Source organism: Dermacentor andersoni, chromosome 9, assembly GCF_023375885.2.
Source record: "Dermacentor andersoni chromosome 9, qqDerAnde1_hic_scaffold, whole genome shotgun sequence".
NCBI classification, from domain to species: Eukaryota; Metazoa; Arthropoda; class Arachnida; order Ixodida; family Ixodidae; genus Dermacentor; species Dermacentor andersoni.
Window position 1 is genome coordinate 120,753,356 of NC_092822.1, and position 5,369 is coordinate 120,758,724.

Consider the following 5,369-nt stretch of genomic DNA (forward strand, 5'->3'; position numbering starts at 1 on the left):
GACTTCTGCACTGCCTTGTTGAGGTTTCTTGTTTGCCTTGTTCTTGGCGTTGTTCGTTGGTGGTGTAGTGCCCTTGTGTGGTTGTCGCCTACTGAGGTCAGGTAGGCTGCCGTAGTTTTCGGAGCGCCTCAGGACGTTCTCAGGTGATGGTTCTCTTAGGCAGTCGAAGCGATTCTGTGTCTTCAGCGGTGGGTAGTTGGTGTCGTTTTTAGGTGGTGGCTTATTGCGGTATGCTTTCGGGTGTCGATTGCTCGTGTTTTCTTTCCTTGATGTGTGTTGCTTGCGTTTTTCGGCCGCCAATCTGGCCATGCGGTCTGCTTGTTGTTTCTTTGGACAATCGGGATCTCTTGCCCCATGAGGCCCGCCACAGTTCACGCACTTCATTTCGCACTCGTGCAGTGTTCTGTCCGGTTTTTGGTCCGGTGGGAATTGAAGCCCGCATTGTTCACACCGCACAAAATTCCGCGCGTTGGGGCAGACGTCGGCTCGATGCCCAATGGTGAAGCATGTTGTACACTGGACCACCTTCGGACGGAATGGTTGTATTTTGGTGACTGATCTTCCAAGAAGGGCTCTCTTGGGTAGCTCTGGTCCCTTGACAGTGATGAGTATAGCTGTTGATCGGCCCAGTCTTCTCGCTGCTAGAAGTTCCCGATCTTCAAGAGTTATGACTTTTGTCAGTTCGTCGTCCGGGACGTCAAGTGGGAGCCCTTTAACTACACCCCTTGCGTTGTCCGGCTCATGCGCCACGTATGCTGTTATTTCGTGTTGTTCCCCTCCGAACTGCAACGTCTTGAGTGCGGCGAGCTTCTGCGTCGCAGATTCCCGCCGGCTTTCCGCAACTACAAGGTTCTGCAGCTGTCTAACTTGGGTAGTGACGTCCCGAGATTCGGTTGTGGTAAGTCCAGCTGCTGCCGTGATGGCAGCGCTCACATGGTAGGGCATGGCTAAGTTGATTTTAGTCCCCAGCCGCAGAATGACGATCTTGGGCTTGGCGTGGCGTATCACGGTTGGAATAGTAATGAATTCTTCCTCACCGTTTTGATCGTGCGGTTCCATGGCTGCCTCTTCGTCCATGACGCTTCAGGCGTCGACGTGCCCAGCCGCCGGCGAGGCTCCGGCGGTTAGGGTTAGCGACTCCTTTACACGTAGTCTTCGGAGGAGCAGCCGTAGAGCTTCGAAAAACCATTCAACTCACCCCAAATTGCATCCTGAGGTGCCGGTCCACTACGCGTTGCTTTGTGCCGAAAATGGCACCAATGCTGTTGATATTTCTGGTGTTTCAGGTGATTTCAACGGAGCCGTTCCGTCGCGCGTCTTATCGCCTCGAACCGGCGTCCGCTTCTCCGGCCGTCCGTGAGCTGCCACCCGAGCAGGCGTCGCACCTGCTCGGAGCGAACGCCGGCGTCCGACACCTTGGCCTGCGGTGTTCCGTCTGCTGCTGCATAGGCGCGGCGTACAGCCGCGAAGCATTTCGCCGCGGGCTCGCCACACGTGGTCCAATCGACGGCACAGGGCCACCGCTGAATCGACCAAGTCACGCGCACACGTGGTCCAATGGCGAATAAACCCGTCACCGCACGTCTTCATTTTTTTCCCCTTTCGCTGATCACAGAGCCCCTCCTTGCAAAGCTTTTATACAGTCGTCCTAGCTTATCGGCAGTGCCTCCGAGGCCAGCAAACGCCTTCGAGAGCAGTTGCTACTTGCTGAAAGGAAAAATGCACGAGACACACACTGACAGTGAAGAAAACTTATTTTACACCAAATGTAAGAAATATAATATGTTCACTTCCGGGCCCAAAAGAAAGCACATTTCTGCCCCAGTAAAACAATTGTCTGGATTTTAAAAAAGAGCACTGTACATTGTAAGCATGCCAGTTGCTAGTATTCTACATGTCCTAACACAATGAAAGTAAATGAAAGAAATGCTAAGAAATCTTATCTCCTTTCACACTGAACTGTAACTACAGAGCCATGTGTTTGAACTGTTACTTCGTACTGACACTCCACACTTTTGCACAGACTATATATTGAGCTCGCTTGACTAAGAGTAAAACTTCATTTGGCCTAGTTGGTACATAATTCTGAACTTAAAACTTACAGCGCAAACACCTAAGACGAACCGCAAAAGGCAGATACGACACACGCTGGCGCTAACTGACAACTTCTTTATTTCTTCGTCGTCGATGCATATATATGCCCTAGGCCACACAACTGCACAGGCGCACACATTACATTACAGAGATCTCCCAAATTATCACATATGCAAACGTAGGAACTCAAATTCAGATGGGTGCAGGGACAAAGCTATGTCACTGATGCAATTATTTTGCCTTTTTATGTGGTAGGCTTCTAAGGCAAGCCGGGCAAGCTCATTCATGCTTTTGCCAAGAATCGACGTCCCATCAAGTCGTGCCTCACAATTTTTGCAAGAGTTTATATGCGCAACAATGTGCACTCTTCTATCTACATTTTTGTTTACTTTTTGTGCATGTTCCCTGCGTGGTCCCTTAAACACATAAGGTCATCTATCAACTCAAGAAAATTGCTTGCAGGCATAGTGTTCCTTTGGCGTTTTCTGCACCGAACAAGCTTTTAAAGCTATGCTCCCGCACCTGCGGAGAGGGCAGAGGAAGATGCCAAATTCGGCATGATGCTTCATACGTGTTGTGCGCGGTCGGCGTGGTTTATACCATTCACTCTCATGTGGTAAGACATAGCTTGGCTAGATAGGGCATTGCGTCAATGAGCGACTCAGGGAAAATGCGCAACAAGTAAACAAAAATGTAGATAGAGGAGCGCAACTTGGTGCGCATATTAACTCTTGCAACAATTGTGAGGCACAACTTGATGGGACGTCGATTCTTGGCAAAAGCAAGAATGAGCATGTGCGGCTTGCCTTAGAGGCCTACCACAAGAAAGGCAGGGCGATAATTGCATTAGTAAGATATCTTTGTCCCTGCATCCATCTGAATTTGACTTCCTACGCTTGCGTATGTGATAATTTGGCAGATCTCTGTAAAGCAATCTGAGTGCCTGCGCGGTAGTGTGGCCTAGGGTTTATATTGCATCGACGACGAAGAAATAAAGAAGTTGTTAGCATCAGTGTGTGTCGTATCTTCCTTTTGTGGTTCGTCTTAGGTGTTTGTGCTGTAAGTTTAAGTTGCTTGACTAAGCCATACCTAATTAACAGTGGCTTGTATAATGAGGCCGATCAGTGGTATTTTGCATAGACTAGCACACAAATATGATAAATGTCAAAGTACTAAATTAAGAAATTGGGACTCATCACACAAACAAGCTACATAATTTAGTGCTGGATTTCTGAGCAAGCTATTAAAAATTATTGTATTTTACGAACCAGAACCCACCTTCTGATTATGACACATGCCATAGCGAGTAACCCCGAATTAATTTGGACAACCTGAGGTTCTTTAACATGCACCTGTCTAAGTACACGGGTGCTTTTGCATTTCGCTCCCACTGAAATGCGGTTTTGTTTAAGACTACATTAACGAAAGTTCCAAACACGATCCCCGCTATATTTTTACAGTGGGTGCTCTTTAAATGGAGCCTCAAGGTGCCAGGGAAATTGGTTCCATTTACCAGGCATTATATTTACTGAGAGACATTGCAGAGAGCCAACCAATTATCAGGATGGTGTCCTATTTAAGCAGCAGTTTCGAAGCGATTTTCGTTTATCGAGATTCCACTGTAGTCCGTAATAGTGGATGAGTTGTGTTCTGCATGGACACATTAGCATGGCTACCATGTTTAGTTGAATATTGTGCAAGCAGCAACATTTCACTGTACCCAGTGCAATATATAAAGCCAGCAATGTAACATGTTGCAAATGCAGCCACGAACAAGTACCTTCCCTGATCATATCCAATAGCAGCATCTTTAGACGAAATTAGTCACGCTTTCTCCCGTTTAATTGCCTTGTTTCCAGAAATCAAATCCTCCTTATCACATTGACCTCTAATTGTGTCATTCCCTGAGCTGAGGTCATTTGAGATTGCATTTAATTGCCCTTCAAATAGCATATTGGTCTTATTTAAAAAGCACATGGCATCACAGTGACCACCTAGACATAGAATTCGAGCTGCAACACAGTAGCAAACATTCTGAGGTAGAAACCTAACAATTCTTTTGAATTTGGATGCATGCTCAAAACACTGCTATGCAATTGCAGACAGGGCTGATAGTGTAGCAACCAGGACAGATTTAACGGACATAAAGGAGCAAAACTGTGTGAGCTTGAAATTATTATTCTCTCTGAGGAACCATGCTGCCCAATTATAAAACGGGGATCAAAATAAAGTAATTGGATAGCAAATCTGCATTTCATTAAGTAAATAAAATACTGTTCATGCTACCTTCCAGGGTGCACACTACATTCCCTTTCTTTGAATGCGAATTTGCTACCTTTCCATGGGTTGCCAAACGTATAGGTGTATTGTTGGTCAAGGGTGGTGGAATGGATATAGGTCTCAGGCTAGAGGAAATATTTCGAGAAGGAGACTTGCCAGGTTGAACAACGAATGTCTCAGGCTGGAGCCATTTGGTTCTCTTGCAATGATGTTGCCTCCAGCTTGAGACTTCCTTTGTTGGACAACTGTTGATGACTAATTTCAGTTTCAGTTTATTTATTTGGGCAAGATAAATACAAGGTTTGCCCGCAAGGTAAGGCAAAAGGAGGGCGTAATCCTCCTGACTAAGGCCTTTACCTCGCTGGAGCAGCAGAAGTAGCAGTCAACTGATAACAAAGTACAACTAATATGACACAAAACTTCAAAACTATTTACAGCAAAATTTTAAACAATGAAAAGTATAAACCGTTTGCCAAATAGCAAGTAACTGAATAAATACAGCACAGGAAAAATAAGAACATTCTGTTATTAACAAAATTATACATTCAGAATATAACATTAATAACATTACTATTGATATTAAACAAACTTTATTAACATTCGTTAAACACACAGTGATCAGAAAATATTATGTTTTGTATTGCATGTTTAAATTTGTGAATTGTTCTAGAATTTATAGCTTCGTCAACAATGTTAGGGTACATATTACATAAAGAAATGGTTTCATATTCGATCGTTTGCGTGCCATATTTTGTCCTTGGTTTCTTTAATACTATTGATGTGTGACGTAGGTTGTATCCCGTGTCTCTACTCAGGTAAAGAGTAGAAAATAGTTCCCTGTTGCTGGAGATCTGCTTAAATAGCCGTATACAGATCTTTGTTTTGTAAGAGTCTCTAATATTAGGAATGTTGTAGCGCATCATTAGTATAGAAGATCCTATGTATTGTTTTGAGAAGTTCAGCAACCGGACAGCTCGCCGTTGCAAAACTGCCAA

The 5,369-nt window shown here is 44.9% G+C and overlaps 1 long non-coding RNA gene across 1 annotated transcript; it reads right to left on the reverse strand.

Moving 5' to 3' along the window:
• Positions 1-1,736: 1,736 nt before the first annotated feature.
• Positions 1,737-4,631, reverse strand: LOC140213128 (uncharacterized). Its single transcript, XR_011890095.1, has 2 exons — positions 2,910-4,631; positions 1,737-1,899 (listed from the first exon to the last, which is right to left on the reverse strand). It is a non-coding gene; the product is annotated as an uncharacterized lncRNA (long non-coding RNA).
• Between the last annotated feature and the right edge of the window lie 738 nt (positions 4,632-5,369).